The sequence below is a fragment of the Oncorhynchus mykiss genome, chromosome 11, assembly GCF_057628025.1.
Source record: "Oncorhynchus mykiss isolate SJ-2025 chromosome 11, ASM5762802v1, whole genome shotgun sequence".
Taxonomy (NCBI): domain Eukaryota; kingdom Metazoa; phylum Chordata; class Actinopteri; order Salmoniformes; family Salmonidae; genus Oncorhynchus; species Oncorhynchus mykiss.
Window position 1 is genome coordinate 49,843,592 of NC_143032.1, and position 17,866 is coordinate 49,861,457.

The window sequence follows — 17,866 nt, forward strand, 5'->3', positions numbered from 1 at the left end:
TTTGCTAATGTTAGTAAGCTCTGTGCTAAGTATGCTCTCCAACATAGTTTTACTTTTGTGAGACACCAGAAGTGTAGAGTCATCAGCATAAATAAAAAGATGGCAAGAACAAGCATCTTTCACATCTTTCATATAGTTAATATACTATAAAAACAACAGAAGCCCAAGCGCGCTCCCCTGTGGAACACCACAACTCATTGGTTTTGCTTGAGACAGTGAACCATTAACCTCTCCTACTTGCCAGAGGTGGGACCAAGTCATTGTTGTACAAGTCATAAGTAAGTCTCAAGTCTTAGCACTCAAGTCCCAAGTCAAGTCCCAAGTCAAGACAGGCAAGTCCGAGTCAAGTCTCAAGACAAGACCGTCAAGTATCAAGTCAAGTCTCAAGTCCTAAACTTTAAGTTTCGAGTTCTAAACAAGTCATAATGTGCTCTTCACCAAATTTAATACCTTTTCATATTTTTAACAAGAGTAATAGTATTTTACATTTACGCAAATCATGAATGCTTTTAAAAATATCTATATATTTATTACTTCCCAAATAAACATTATATTTCCATGGAAATACATGGGTAGCCATGAGAAAGACCCCCCCCCCCCCCCCCCCCCCACGTAGTGATCGACTATCGAGGATCGCTATGGGGCGCAATCAGGTAATGTAGGCTTGTACACAATCTCCCAACCTTAAAACACACTCACACACACACTCTCTCTCCGTGTGGTTACAGTAGGCTAACGTATGTCAATGGTTTTAGGAAAAGCAGTAACTTCAGGCAGGATTTAGGCTACCAACTGCCTAGCCAGTTGTAGCTCAATCTGGGTGCAATGATCACGTTCCCGCACTGACTGACTGTGTGGAGGCTCATTGATTTAACGTTATTTAACGTTAGCCTACATGATACACCAGTAAAGTAATAAAATATATAGCTGTTGGCTATATTGGCCACGACTTACCATTCTTTGTGCAGCTTCAAATGTTGAACAACGTTGGAAATTGTTGCGCCTCCGTCTGTAATTTTCTTCCTGCTTGTTTTGCAAGTTGCAATCTGTTTTTTGTTGATACAGCGTCGTCTTTATATCCAAAAATAATAATTTGGGGTATCATCTTTCCAAGCGCTCTGTCTGAATTCACCTGCAGACATTCATCTGCACTGCCACGCACAACTTTTTCACAGCTGGCACAATTAGATTGGCTGCTGTCCGATTCAAACTGTAATCCGTTAAATGAAGAGTTGATGCGCTGCACACTTTTTTTAATAGCATAATTTTTTATATTGGGGCTAGGGGAGGGTATCAAGTCAGGTCAAGTCATAATGCTCAAGTCCAAGTCAAGTCACGAGTCATTGGTGTTAAAGTCAACGTCGAGTTGCAAGTCATCATATTTGTGACTCGAGTCTGACGCAAGTCCAAGTCATGTGACTCGAGTCCACACCTCTGCTACTTGCTCCCTTCCTGATAAATAGGACTTTACCCAGCCTAGAGGGATACTGCTTAACCCCAGTGCCTCCAGTTTGGAGATTAGGAGACAGTGGTTAACTGTATCAAAGGCCTTCTGTGGGTCAAGCAGTATCATTCCAATCTTGTACACCAATCTTTAAATCATACCACAGATTCTCAATTGGATTGAGGTCTGGGCTTTGACTAGGCCATTCCAAGACATTTATATGTTTCCCCTTAAATCACTCGAGTGTTGCTTTAGCAGTATGCTTAGGGTCATTGTCCTGCTGGAAGGTGAACCTCCTTTCCCAGTCTCAAATCTCTGGAAGACTGAAACAGGTTTTCCCTCAAGAATTTCCCTGTATTTAGTGCCAACCATCATTCCTTCAATTCTGACCAGTTTCCCAGTCCCTACCGATGAAAAACATCCCCACTGCATGATGCTGCCACCACCATGCTTCACTGTGGGGATGTTGTTCTCGGGGCGATGAGAGGTGTTGGGTTTGCGCCAGATATAGCGTTTTCCTTGATGGCCAAAAAGCTCAATTTTAGTCTCATCTGATCAGAGTACCTTCTTCCATATGTTTGGGGAGTCTCCCACATGCATTTTGACAAACACCAAATGTTTTTTTCTTTAAGCAATGGCTTTTTTCTGGCCACTCTTTCATAAAGCCCAGCTCTGTGGAGTGTACGGCTTAAAGTGGTCATATGGACAGATACTCCAATCTCTGCTGTGGAGCTTTGCAGCTCCTTCAGGGTTATCTTTGGTCTCTTTATTGCCTCTCTGATTAATGTCCTCCTTGCCTGGCCCATGAGTTTTTGTGGGCGGCCCTCTCTTGGCAGGTTTGTTGTGGTGCCATATTCTTTCAATTTTTTCAATTTTTTAATTTTATTTTAATTTGACCCTCTTTTCTCCCCAATTTCGTGGTATCCAATTGTTAGTAGTTACTATCTTGTCTCATCGCTACAACTCCCGTACTGGCTCGAGAGAGATGAAGGTCGAAAGCCATGCGTCCCCCGAAACACAACCCAACCAAGCCGCATTGCTTCATAACACAGCGCGCATCCAACCCGGAAGCCAGCCGCACCAATGTGTCGGAGGAAACACCGTACACCTGGCGACCTGGTTAGCGCGTACTGCGCCTTGCCTGCCACTAGAGTCGCTAGTGCACGATGAGATAAGGATATCCTTACCGGCCAAACCCTCCCTAACCCGGACGACGCTAGGCCAATTGTGGGTCGCTCCACGGACCTCCCGGTTGCGGCCGACTGCGACAAAGTCTGGGCGCTAACCCAGAGTCTCTGGTGTTACAGCTAGCACTGCGATGCAGTGCCCTAGACCATTGCGCTACCCGGGAGGCATTATTTCAATTTTTGAATAATGGATGTAATGGTGCTCCGTGGGATGTTCAAAGTTTTGGATATTGTTTTATAACCTAACCCTGATCTGTACTTCTCCACAACTTTGTCCCTGACCTGTTTGGAGAGCTCCTTGGTCTTCATGGTACCGCTTGCTTGGTGGTGCCCCTTGCGTAGTGGTGTTGCAGACTTTCAGAACAGGTGTATATATACTGAGATCATGGGACAGATCATGTGACACTTAGATTGCACACAGGTTGACGTTATTTAAGTAATTATGTGACTTCTGAAGGTAATTGGTTGCACCAGATCTTATTTAGGGGCTTCATAGCAAAGGGGGTGAATACATACAGTGGGGCAAAAAAGTATTTAGTCAGCCACCAATTGTGCAAGGTCTCCCACTTAAAAAGATGAGAGAGGCCTGTAATTTTCATCATAGGTACACTTCAACTATGACAGACAAAATGAGAAAAGAAAATCTTGAAAATCACATTGTAGGATTTTTTATGAATTTATTTGCAAATTATGGTGGAAAATAAGTATTTGGTCAATAACAAAAGTTTATCTCAATACTTTGTTATAAACCCTTTGTTGGCAATGACAGAGGTCAAACGTTTTCTGTAAGTCTTCACAAGGTTTTCACACACTGCACGCACTACTTTTCCGTTTAGTGTTTTTTACTTTTTAAAAAACAAGTCATTTTTTTTATTTCACTTCACCAATTTGGACTATTTTGTGTATGTCCATTGCATGAAATTCAAATAAAAATCCATTTAAATTACAGGTCGTAATGCAACAAAATTGGAAAAACTCCAAGGGGGATGAATACTTTTGCAAGGCACTGTAGATGGCCTTATTAGATATAGGCATGCAAGGCAGTAGCATCTGCTGGAAAATACATACTAGATTTTGAATCCTCTTTTTGTAAATGCTATGCCTGTGAAAATGTCAAATTAGTGGAGAACTATTATTGTCCTGAAAGCTTATTGTACAATTCAGACTCTATAGGCCCTGCGGTACGAGCTGTTAACCATTTGTTATGTATCTTTAAAAGAACACACCCACATTCACACACTCTGACACATGCTCATTAACATGCAACAAAAACAAACATACAATACTCCTAAACATACACAAAGAACTACAGTAACTGTCACACACAAAAACAAACACAAATGTATTTAACAAATGAGCATGCATGAAGATAAACAAAACTGTTTAAAACAAACGCGCACACACACACACACACACACACTCTATAGTCCTGTATCTACAGGAGAAGAGGAACCAGGATTTGATCATTGGAATTTCATCTCCATGTATGTAACGTGATAATGAAAAGGAATATTCATATTAGGGGAAACAAACTATTGAAAAGCTCCTCATTAGACCTCATAAATAAATGCAAATGCACTTAATTAGACAGAGGACCTTGGGTGCCTCTGCGATTCCATCTCTTTGCGCTAGTTTTTTCCCCTTGTTTGTTTTTCTCTTGTTGTTGTTTTTAAAGTCATTTTCTGTTCCCTCTCCTCCTTCTTCCATTCTCCCGGTTTTCTCTTCCTCTCTTCCTCTCCTTCCCTCTGATTACTCTTAATGTATTTTCATCACTGTGGTACCGACCCGACCTGACCTATCCCTTCTCCCCGGACACCCAAGGCTCTCTGTTCGTCTGTACTGGAGGATGGAGATGCTCCACAGGAGGAGCCCTGCTTTGGTGTCTCTCTCTATGTGTTGTTGTTCCGGCCAAACCCCCTCACACACAGTGATTGTCATGGGCCCAATCTGATATCCACATTGAGCTTCTAATAAACACACTTTCCATTGGGGCTGGTGAATTCTTATAAAATCTTTATAAGGTTGAAGTATGGCACCTTAACAAAGTCACAATGGACCTGTTTATGTTTTAGGCGCTAATATAGAAGTATTCCGACTTCAAGTTCAAGTTTAATTGAATTGCCAATTGTAACATTCTAATTTCTATTTGACGAGAGCTCAATAGTAAAAATGCAGAAGAAGAATATATATATATATATATATATATATATATATATATATATATATATATATATATTTAAATCTATACAAATAGACACCTGGGGTGCAAGTGGAAACACTTTTCAGCCTGGGGGCCACTGTCAGCCAGAAGATAGTCTGGATGAGGCCGTGGGGGCCTCATTTCACGGTGAACATGCAAGTGTCAGTGAGATGTGTTGGACTTCTTTTCTCTGCTTGCAGTCAACTTGTTATATCACTTTTATTTTTGGCACTTGTTACACCTGTTATTTTTTTCTTTTCGAGACAAGCAATTGGCTTGGTCAGGGTAAGGGAATCAGTGGCTAATTGAACAGAGAAGTAAACTCTAGGTGCAGCAGCAGGCTGCCAAGAGGTGGCATGAGTGACAGTCCAACGGAAGCAAAGGTGTTATGTAACATCATCACGGGGTGTGACAGGTTGTCCTTACACATGGCCTACATATAGACCATACATACGGGCCATGTGACACACATACATACTGTACATACACACACTGACTCAGACATCATAGTACGTACAGTAGACTGTTAAAAGGAAGTGATTCAAAATATGCAAATAAGCTGCCACCATTTTGGTAGTGTTGGGAATCACCGGAAAAGCTTTTCAAATGTTTTTCTGTGGATGCTTTACAATTTATCTCATGATTTTTTGTTTTTTAAAACAATACATGAATTACCTGTAATACTGCATTGTAAAGCATACCCAGAAACAAACACATCACAGATCCCTTTCAGGTGTTTCCCAAGGTGTATGAATGCATCCAGTTTTCTTGGTGTTTCAGAACAGTAAACATACAAATGTCACCACACTGGTGATTTTCCGGTTGCTGATGATCTCGACTCAATTCAATAAAACCCACAGTGAATTGTTTATATATAGTCTCTTTTTCCCAGGGTCACATAAAAATAGGGTTTTGATACGGTAAATAAACTATTACCAGGTAGACTTCCGTCACAGTTAGATGGTTCCAGTTTTCGGACTTGGAAATAGACAGCTTACAGTCTGATAGTGCTCCCGCTGGACCGCCAACACATTCTCGAAGCGCTCAACAGAGGAAGCCGTTATGATTCTTTTAAAGTTACAAAAACACCCGATGGACAGCTCATTACAGTAAATTACCAATAAAAATCAACTTATTAAAACGGTCTTCATCTTTCAGTCCGTAAGCGAGCCTCCACTGGCATGAACTTTCCTTGTGATTCTCAAGTTGTCGTCGTCGTCCCCCCCCCCCCCCCCCCCCTCGTGCTTTTAATAAGTGAACATGAAAAGTGATCCCTGATGACTAAAGAAAGCAATAGTTAATTGGACTTAAAGAAAAGTCTTGCAATTTTCTTCTCTTTTATACGTTTCTTGCATTGTACCATTGGACTTTTTTTTCTGCTTTCATGTCAGTTCATTACATTTAATTTATTAATATCCAATATTTAATGTGCCAAAAATGTCAGATTCAAAGACATGAAAATGGGGCATTTTTTTCCTCGTAAGGGGGATGCTCAATCTGTTTGGTGTCTGTTGTTGTGACTCAGGGGGATCATAGATGGAGGGAGGGGAAGAAGGAGTGAGACAGAGGGAGGATAAGAGAGCGAAAGAGTGAACTCATCAGTCAGACCTGAAGTTTATCTTTAAACCAAGTCCCAAACCACAGTGATGCTGTGTGCCAATAGGCACAACTTTACACAAACTAACCTCAAAACATGATATAAGACAGTTACAACTTCACACAAACCAACATTAGTTCATGACTGTATTGCAGGCAATAAGAATTTTACTCTAACTTAACCGGCAACATAAATACATTTTCACACTGTCACAATGCCGTCGGGACTGCAGAAGAGTTCATGGTGTCTATGCATGAAGTTTAAATACAGACACACATACACACATATTGATCTGCTGGCTGTTTGCCCTTGACGTCTGTCCCTCTCTCATCAGAGGTGATCGATATTTCATTGACTTGCTGGGAAAGACACAAATACACTCACACGCACACACACACGCGCACACACGCGCACACACACACATACACACACACACACACACACACACACACACACACACACACACACACACACACACACACACACACACACACACACACACACACACACACACACACCTCATTTTCATGCCACTAATCTGCAACAGAACAGTTTGCTTGTCTTGAGTAGTATGCACCGTTGAATGACATGTGGGAAACCACTTAGTTTAAGATGTAAGTCGTCCATGTTCCTTTTTCCTCTTTGTCAAGCAGCAGGCTGTTGTGCTAGAAGCTCTGACGTCACCTCGTCTTTGATCAAAGTAGCAACGTGCATGCCCCGCCCACCTGAGAATCTGTATTTTTCAGCCATCTATTTCCTGTGTTTGATGGGTGAAACATCCACTTGTCACTCAAATCTCGTTTGAATAATTGCTTTCATTTTACTCCTGTGACTGTTTCATACTCTTGCTCGTCCCTGTTGATTTTCCCCCGTTAACGTTGCGATGACGGAACTGTTTGCAATGACATGTCAAACAAACCCTGGTAACGGCTGAAATGGGTTCAATTGGATATATAGTTTTTGTGCTTAATCTATAAGAACACTAAAGCTTCTTTCGGGGATGTAACGCACCGCCTCGACACTTACATCACAAGAAAGAGAAGAAAGAGAACTTTAGTTTGATGGATGTTCATTTTTTGTGGAATTTGTTTTAAAGTATACAGTTGAGCTATTTACAAATTAGATGTGCTGAAATGAAAGCATCTTCCCGAAAATGAACACAGTGATCATAAATCAAATTAAATCAAATTTTATTTGTCACATACACATGGTTAGCAGATGTTAATGCGAGTGTAGCGAAATGCTTGTGCTTCTAGTTCCGACAATGCAGTAATAACCAACGAGTAATCTAACCTAACAATTCCACAACAGCTACCTTATACACACAAGTGTAAAGGGATGAAGAATATGAACATAAAGATATATGAATGAGTGATGGTACAGAATGGCATATGCAAGATGCAGTAGATGGTATCGAGTACAGTATATACATATGAGATGAGTAATGTAGGGTATGTAAACATTATATTAAGTGGCATTGTTTAAAGTGGCTAGTGATATATTTTTTACATGTATGGCAGCAGCCACTCAATGTTAGTGATGGCTGTTTAACAGTCTGATGGCCTTGAGATAGAAGCTGTTTTTCAGTCTCTCGGTCCCTGCTTTGATGCACCTGTACTGATCTCGCCTTCTGGATGATAGCGGGGTGAACAGGCAGTGGCTCGGGTTGTTGTTGTTCTTGATGACCTTTATGGCCTTCCTGTGACATCCGGTGGTGTAGGTGTCCTGGAGGGCAGGTAGTTTGCCCCCGGTGATGCGTTGTGCAGACCTCACTACCCTCTGGAGAGCCTTACGGTTGTGGGAGGAGCAGTTGCCGTACCAGGCGATGATACAGCCCGATAGGATGCTCTCGATTGTGCATCTATAAAAGTTTGTGAGTGCTTTTGGTGACAAGCCGAATTTCTTCAGCCTCGCTGTCTGTGTGGGTGGACCAATTCAGTTTGTCCGTGCTGTGTACGCCGAGGAACTTAAAACTTTCTACACTCTCCACTACTGTCCCGTCGATGTGGTTAGTGGGGTGCTCCCTCTGCTGTTTCCTGAAGTCCACGATCATCTCCTTTGTTTTGTTGACGTTGAGTGACACCACACTCCGAGGGCCCTCACCTCCTCCCTGTAGGCCATTTCGTTGTTGTTGGTAATCAAGCCTACCACTGTAATGTTGTCTGCAAATTTGATGATTGAGTTGGAGGTGTGCATGGCCACGCAGTGGTGGGTGAACAGGGAGTACAGGAGAGGGCTCAGAACGCACCCTTGTGGGACCCCAGTGTGGAGGATCAGTGGGGTGGAGATGTTGTTACCTACCCTCACCACCTGGGGGCGACCCGTCAGGAAGTCCAGTACCCAGTTGCACAGGGCGGGGTCGAGACCCAGGGTCTCGAGCTTGATGACGAGTTTGGAGGGTACTATGGTGTTAAATGCTGAGCTGTAGTCGATGAACAGCATTCTCACATAGGTATTCCTCTTGTCCAGATGGGTTAGGGCAGTGTGCAGTGTGTTTGCGATTGCGTCGTCTGTGGACCTATTGGGGCGGTAAGCAAATTGGAGTGGGTCTAGGGTGTCAGGTAGGGTGGAGGTGATATGGTCCTTGACAAGTCTCTCAAAGCACTTCATGATGACGGAAGTGAGTGCTAAAGGGTGGTAGTCATTTAGCTCAGTTACCTTAGCTTTCTTGGGAACAGGAACAATGGTGGCCCTCTTGAAGCATGTGGGAACAGTCGTGTCAGTGGCACTGTATTGTCCTCAAAGCGAGCAAAGAAGTTGAATAATCTGTCTGGGAGCAAGACATCCTGGTCCGCAACGGGGCTGGTTTTCTTTTTGTAATCCGTGATTGACTGTAGACCCTGCCACATACTGTACCTCTTGTGTCTGAGCCGTTGAATTGCGACTCTACTTTGTCTCTATACTGACGCTTAGCTTGTTTGAATGCCTTTTGGAGGGAATAGCTACACTCTTTGTATTCGGTCATGTTTCCGGTCACCTTGCCCTGGTTAAAAGCAGTGGTTCGAGCTTTCAGTTTCGTGCGAATGCTGCCATCAATCCACGGTTTCTGGTTTGGGAATGTTTTAATAGTTGCTGTGGGTACGACATCACCAATGCACTTGCTAATGAACTCGCTCACCGAATCAGCGCATTCGTCAATGTTGTTGTTTGACGCAATGCGCAACATATCCCAATCCACGTGATCGAAGCAATCTTGAAGCGTGGAATCAGATTGGTCGGACCAGCGTTGAACAGACCTGAGAGCGGGAGATTCCTGTTTTAGTGTCTGTCTATAGGCTGGAAGCAACAAAATGGAGTCGTGGTCAGCTTTTCCGAAAGGCGGGCGGGGGAGGGCCTTATATGCGTCGCGGAAGTTAGAATAGCAATGATCCAGGGTTTTACCAGCCCTGGTAGCACAATCGATATGCTGATAGAATTTAGGGAGTCTTGTTTTCAGATTAGCCTTGTTAAAATCCCCAGCTACAATTAATGCAGCCTCAGGATACAGTGGAGCAAAGAACATTACAGTCTCTGATGTCTTTCTGGAATGCTACCCTTGCTCGGATTTCATCGACCTTGTTGTCAAAAGACTGGACATTGGCGAGTAGTATGCTAGGGAGCGGTGCGCGATGTGCCCGTCTCCAGAGCCTGACCAGAAGACAGCTTCGTCTGCCCCTTTTACGGCGTCATTGTATTGGTTCGCCGGCTGGGATCCGATCCATTGTCCCAGGTGGTGGGAAAAACACAGGATCCGCTTCGGGAAAGTCGTATTCCTGGTCGTAATGATGGTGAGTTGACGTTGCTCTTATATCCAGTAGTTCCTCCCGACTGTATGTAATAAAACCTAAGATGACCTGGGGTACCAATGTAAGAAATAACACGTAAAAAACAAAATACTGCATAGTTTCCTAGGAACGCGAAGCGAGGCGGCCTTCTCTGTCGGCGCCAGAAGTTATAGTTATATTATGTCTGATCACAGAAGTTTGGAGTATCCATTGTCCAATTGTTGCATTTATTAGAATAGTTTTTCAACCTTTTCAACCTTTTCAACTTTTGATGACTGCTAATAAAAACGATCCAGAGCATTGGCCAGGCATAAGTCATGTAATTACTAAAGAATGAAGCCATGAATGGGATGACCGGGGCAACTATCATCATGTTTAATCATAGCACATTATTCTGTCCTTCAACGGCACTCACCGAGCCAGTAAACACTGCTTTCCACATGAAACCTCTTCAACTCTTCAACTGTGACTGGAAAAACTGTGTACAAGAAAATAACTACTTGATGCGTCGATGTAAATGTGTTTGTGTGCTAGAAAGACAGAGGTGAGCCAGAGGTGAGTGACAGAGGTGAGTGACAGAGGTGAGTGACAGAGGTGAGACAGAGGAGAGTGAGTGAGTGAGTGAGTGAGTGAGTGAGTGAGTGAGTGAGTGAGTGAGTGAGTGAGTGAGTGAGTAGTATTTGTAAAAGTGAACGTAAACGAGTCAAAAAAATAGTCTCTGTCTGACTATGTGTGAATCTGACTGTGCGTGAATCTGACTGTGTCCCGTTAGTGGAATTGATTAACAATCATGTGTGACTTAATCATTTCATGACACAAACACACACATCAAATATAGAGTTTCTATGGCAACCTCTGACTAGCACAGAATGTTCAGGAGACAGTTTTGCCAATTTGGTTAATTATGTCTTTGTGCCGGTGAATAGGGCTTAACTTGCCCCCACCCCACTCATCTCCAGCTACAGCCAGCCATAGTCCGGGCCGCACCAGTGCAGAGCAGAGTCACAAACACACACACGCACACGCGCACACGCACACGCACACACACACCCGCACACACACACACACACACACACACAAACACACACACACACACACACACACACACACACACACACACACACACACACACACACACACACACACACACACACACACAGGCATTGTTTGGGGGGCTGGGAGCCGGCGGACACAGGAACATAGAGCACGGTAGCCCTAATGAGCGACTGGCTGTCAGGAACTGTTAAGGTGCTGAGCACAGGGAGGATGGGCCAGCAAGGGGTGGGGGCCAAAGTGTCCACACTCAGCCGTAGAGAAGGGGAGGACATCTCTCTTTCTCTATACCTCTCTCTCTCCCTCTCTCTCTCTTTCTCTCTCTCTATCTCGCTCTCTCTCTTTCTCTCTCTCTCTCTCTACTTCTCTCTCTTTCGCTACATCTCTCTCTCTCTCTCTTTCTCTCTCTCTCTACCTCTCTCTCTATATATATATATCTGTCTCTCTTTCTCTCTCTCTCTCTACCTCTCTCTCTACATCTTTCTTTCTCTCTCTCGCTACATCTCTGTCTCTCTCTTTCTCTCTCTCTACATCTCTCTCTCTCTCTCTCTACATCTCTCTCTCTTTTCCACATCTGTCTCTCTCTCTTTCTCTCTCTACATCTCTCTCTCTCTTTTCTACATCTGTCTCTTTCTTTTTCTCTCTCTCTCTAAATCTCTTTCTCTTTCTTTTTCTCTCTCTCTCTACATCTCTGTCTCTCTCTCTCTCTCTCTTTCTCTCTGTCTCTCTTTCTCTACATCTCTGTCTCTCTCTCTCTTTCTCTCTCTCTCTCTGTCTCTTTCTTTCTCTCACTCTCTAGATCTCTCTCTCTCTCTCTCTCTTTCTCTCTCTCTCTCTCTCTTAGGGTTAGGTTAAGGGGTAGGGATAGTGTTAGAGAAAATATGATTTATAATGGTCAAACATTTTTACACTCCGCAATTTCACGAAAACAAAGCTGTGTGTGTGTGTGTGTGCGTGTGATTGTGTGTATGTGCATGCGTGGTCAAACGTGCCACCTCTTTAGTTCCACTCACTGAGTCCTGCTGTCCACTACATATGTTCTGTATGTTCGTCTGCCTCCATTACATAAATGTGCAAACCAGCTCTCATACAACGACAACCATCTGTCTCCGCCTCCCCACTCCTCACTGCACCTCCAAACAAGAGGGGAAACTGTTCGGTTTTCACAGACGTTCAAAATCAATACACACCGTACAATGGCTCTTCAGAGGAGATTTGCTATGAATGAGTCTGTAACTTGCGCCGCTGCCTCTCACATTCCAACAGACGTCAGAAAGGTTGTGGAAATTTATCAGAGCACACAATGGTAAACATTTGTTAAGCCTTTGCAATGAAAAATGTGCGTTTCTTATTGAACAAGTCCATGTAGTCCCTCCCTGTTTCAGTCTCTTTTCTTCCGTTTGGAACTTAATGAACCCTGTTCTCTACACTTAGATTTAGTGGTGGCTCGAGGAACCCTGGAGTTTCTCAAGGAACTATTGTTAGTCAATGGTTCATATTTACATCTTCGGTTAGTTGAGGAGGAACCTTTAATGGTTCAATGTTTCAACAGGTTCCTGAAGGAACCCTGGAGTGGAGGCATGGCTTAGGAGGGGCTATAATATAGATATATTTTTGGCCACCTGTTAGAGTAGCATGCATTTCACTACACCCGCAATAACATCTGCTAAATATGTGTATGCGACCAATACAATTTGATTTGATTTCATTCCTGTTCCTCTGTTCTTTTGTATTGTCATCACATGCTAAGGTTGAACACTGACAGTTTTGTAGCTTCAATGAGGCTAACAGAGGTGTAGGAGTTCCTCAAGAGTCTATGCAAATCCCAAAGTTGGAAAATGTACCACTTTATTAATGTATGTAATCAGCAATGTTAATATCATTCATTTTATCATATGTAATATACATAACTATTATTTGCAGTATACCAACTTTATGCCAACTGGTGACCAAAGAGAACTAGCTGAAAGCCACGCCTCCAATTACCCACACCTCCAATCTGATAGGCTGCCAACTCTACAATATATTATTAAAAATGATACAAATGTAACCTTGCCATTATAAAAAGATTCCTATTCGAGCATTTAAACAAGGGTCCCTTGAAGACCCTTTTCAGAAGGATTACTCATGGAACCTTTTTCTACTGGAAAGGTTCCGCCGGTGTAGCAACCCAAGAGGTTATTCCAGGCACCTTTACTTCGATCCAAAATGGCACCATATTTCTTGTATACTGCCCTACCAAGCAAAAAGGCAGAAACTGCTAATTTGGTCGAAAATGAGTTAATGTCATTTTTGCAACATTAAATACATGCTTAATCATGTGGACAAGTATCCTGCCTCTATTGTATTGTGTTTTGGAGATAACGGGGGTCATGTTAGCAGTAACTGTATATAGTTACTGTGAAACCAAGGTAAATAAAAGCAATTGTTCTCAGCTCCATGCTATGAGCAGTTACTGCCTTTTTGCTTGGTAGGGCAGTATAGTTCACTACATTTGGCCAAAAGAAGTGCATTAAACAGAGAAAAGGGTACAATTTAGGAGAAAGCCACACATATGTATTACAGTGCACAGGGTTGTTGGGTAGGCTGCAGACAGGGATTCTGATATAAAACAGTCCGCTATGAAGTACAGTTCAGACTCAGCTGAAATATAGGCCCAGATGTTTCATTAGAAAGGCCCGGGGTGTGTGTGTGTGTGTGTGTGTGTGTCTGAGAGAGAGCATGTCATGTGCGCTGATCCTGGGGTGGTTGTATTAAAGTTGTACCAGTCTCAGTCTGGATTGACAGGTGGTCCTTAATTCCACCCCTCCACGCCATTCCCCCCATCTCTCTGTCCTCTAGTCCTTTCTAATCCCATGGCGGGGGACGAGGTGTGGTATAGGTTGTGTGTGTATGTTTGCGGGTGGTGAGAGCGGGGGTGAGGGTAGGGGTCTCAGGGCGTGTTAGAGTGGGGATTGTGAGCTAAGCCTGTAGGGTGCCCACATCCCTGTGTGGTAAGGAGAACTTCGGAGGGAAAACAACACAGACACAGAAAGATGGAGCGATAGGTTGAGGGATGGAGAGAGAGAGAGAGAGAGGGAGAGAGAGGGAGAGAGGGACAGACAGACAGACAGACAGACAGACAGACAGACAGACAGACAGACAGACAGACAGACAGACAGACAGACAGACAGTAAGAGAAATAAGGTGGTGTTACAATGGAGATAGAGAGTGAAGACAAATAAGGGATATGGAGACAGACATACAGAGAGAAGGAGCATATACAATCAAAACTAGAAAAGAGAGAGATGGGAGACAGAAAATGATGATGAAGACATAGGGTGGGGGGGACTTTAATGATCTATGGATGGATACCCCTTCGACCACCCCCTGAACCACCAGCCTCGAGTAATCTGATGAATAGTTGTGGATTACAGTTAATTCAGATTATTTTTTGACATTGCAGAGGAGATGCTGAGGATGATTGCTAACATTACCATAATCATTACACTTTGTCTGCACGTGTGTGTGCGTTAAGTCGTGTGGCCGCAGAAATACTGTATACCCGCTCGCAGAGGTTTATAAATGCATGCATATTCATTAGCATTCTGTCTAGACATGACATCACATTTATCCTTTTGTTTTCCATAAACAATATGCATTGACCTTGCGTCAGCAGGGGTGGCATCTCTACTTACGCTTTAAGACCGGCAGATAACAGCACCACAAATAAAAATACTTTTGTCTTAAGAGAAGGGTGTGGGGTGGGGGGGGGGGGGGCAGGAATCAGAGACTAATTTCCCATTTCCCCCTTCTTTCCCATTCCATAGACGAGGGTAAGACATGGATTTGAACAGAATTATGAATACATGGATAATGTGATAATGTGGATAGATTACAGGAGCAATGTAGTAAACAGAGGGATGCTGATTCAATGTCAAGGATAGGCCATAGTGCCCATGGAGTAAGTCAACATTGTTTTTTGGTTCGCAGTGGATTTGAAACTGTGGGAAACTGTCTCTCCTGACCTGGCACATATACTACTTTCAGAGGTTAAATATTTTGAAAATGTGTCTAAGTCTAAAAAAAGAGAATACAGATAAAGGATCTTAATTTGATCACTCTTTTTGTTGAAGATAACTCAGTGTGGTAGACTATGCGGTGGATTTCCGCATGCTAGCAGCGGAGGGTGCCTGGAACCTGGAAGCGCTGCTTGACACTTTCCTGCACGGATTATCGGAGGAAGTAAAGGACGAGCTTGCAGCCCAGGAACTACCTACGGATCTCGACTCACTCATCGCTTTAACCATCCGGAACGATGGACGGCTACGGGAACGTAGGAGGGAGAAGAGGTCTGATTGCAGTCCCAATCGCTCACTCAAGGATCCCACCTTGCATCTGATGAACTCCGGGAAGGCCCCAGCGTCTGTGTCCCAGAGAGGATCCGAGCTTACCTGAGAGCCTCCGAAGACGGACGATTCACCTCTTCCCGAGCCGACGCAGCACGGCAGAGCTAGGCTGTCTCCAGTTGAACGCGTACGCAGACTTAACACCCAGAGTTGTCTGTATTGCGGTACTGCCGGTCATTATGTGTCTACCTGTCCCTTCAAGAGACCTAGCTCATTTGTAGGAGTGAGTACTCTGGTGGGTCTTACAGATACTTTTTCTTCTCCCCTTACAGTCCAAGTTTCTCCAGGTACTCATCGACTCGTTGGCCAATGAGAGCTTTATGGCGTCCGAGCTGGGCATCCCCACTCAACCCCTCTCCATTCCCATCCCTGAAGAGTGCTGGATGGGCGCTCTATAGGCCGGGTCACCCACCATACCACCCCCATCAACCTACGAGTGTCAGGGAACCACAGTGAGACGCTCCAATTCCTGCTAGTTAAGTCTCCGCAGGTTCCAGAGGTATTGGGATTCTCTTGGCTCCAGTGACACAATGGAGATTGCTTGGAGATTGCCCCGGAAGTCTCCGCCATTTCCGCGAGTACCAGGACCTCCGAGAGGGGTTTGGTAAGGCCCGGGCCACTTCGCTTCCGCTTCCGCAAAATCTTTGCAGATTCTGAAACTTCAGAGTGTTTTCTTTCCAAAACTGTCAAGAATATGCATAGCCGATCTTTTCGTGACAAAATATCGCGCTTAAAACGGGAACGTTTTTTATCCAAAAATGAAATAGCGCCCCTAGAGCTCTAACTGGTTAAGCGCGATATTTTGTCACGAAAAGATGCTCGACTATGCATATTGACAGTTTTGGAAAGAAAACACTCTGAAGTTTCAGAATCTGCAAAGATTTTGTCTGTAAGTGCCCCAGAACTCATTCTACAGGCGAAACCAAGATGATGCATCAACCAGGAATTAGCAGAATTTCTGAAGCTCTGTTTTCCATTGTCTCCTTATATGGCTGTGATGGCGCAAGGAATGAGCCTACACTTTCTGTCGTTCGCCCAAGGTCTTAGCAGCATTGTGACGTATTTGTAGGCATATCATTGGAAGATTGACCATAAGAGACTACATTTTCCAAGTGTCCGCCTGGTGTCCTGCGTGGAATTCGGTGCGCAATTGCCAGCTGCTCGTACTTTTCCATTTGATATATTGGAGAAACCATGTGTCCAAGAACGATGTATCAATGAAGAGATATGTGAAAAACACCTTGATGATTGATTCTAAACAACGTTTGCCATGTTTTCAGTCGATATTATGGAGTTAATTTGGAAAAAAGTTCGCGTTTTGAGGACTGAATTTTCGGATTTTTTTTGGTAGCCAAATGTGATGTATAAAACGGAGCTATTTCTAATACACAGAATCTTTTTGGAAAAACTGAGCATCTGCTATCTAACTGAGAGTATCCTCATTGAAAACATCAGAAGTTCTTCAAAGGTAAATGATTTTATTTGAAGGCTTTTATGTTTTTGTTGAAATGTTGCGTGCTGGATGCTAACGCTAATGCTAACGCTAAATGCTAACGCTAAATGCTAACGCTAGCTAGCTACTTTTACACAAATGATTGTTTTCCTATGGTTGAGAAGCATATTTTGAAAATCTGAGATGACAGTGTTGTTTACAAAAGGCTAAGCTTGAGAGATGGCATATTTATTTCATTTCATTTGCGATTTTCATGAATAGTTAACGTTGTGTTGTGCTAATGAGCTTGCTGATAGATTTACACAATCCTGGATACAGGGGTTTTTTCATAGCTAAACGTGACGCAGAAAACGGAGCGATTTGTCCTAAACAAATAATCTTTCAGGAAAAACTGAACATTTGCTATCTGAGAGTCTCCTCATTGAAAACATCTGAAGTTCTTCAAAGGTAAATGATTTTATTTGAATGCTTTTCTGCTTTTTTGTGTAAATGTTGCCAGCTGAATGCTAATGCTAAATGCTACGTTAGCCATCAATACTGTTACACAAATGCTTGTTTTGCAATGGTTGAGAAGCATATTTTGAAAATCTGAGATGACAGTGTTGTTAACAAAAGGCTAAGCTTGAGAGCTAGCATATTTATTTCATTTAATTTGCGATTTTCATGAATAGTTAACGTTGCATTATGGTAATGAGCTTGAGTCTGTATTCACGTGTATTCACGATCCCGGATCCGGGATGGGGAGATCAGAAAGGTTAATTAGAAGCATTTTTTTCATTA

The 17,866-nt window shown here is 43.3% G+C and overlaps 1 long non-coding RNA gene across 2 annotated transcripts in view; it reads left to right on the plus strand.

Moving 5' to 3' along the window:
• The first annotated feature begins 16,967 nt into the window (after nucleotides 1-16,967).
• The window catches only part of LOC149979609 (uncharacterized), a 300,792-nt gene continuing 299,893 nt past the window's right edge, over nucleotides 16,968-17,866 (plus strand). For both annotated transcript variants that reach the window (XR_016484522.1, XR_016484523.1), the window contains exons 1-2: nucleotides 16,968-17,101; nucleotides 17,472-17,533. This is a non-coding gene — a long non-coding RNA (uncharacterized LOC149979609). The remainder of the gene's footprint in view (nucleotides 17,102-17,471; nucleotides 17,534-17,866) is intronic.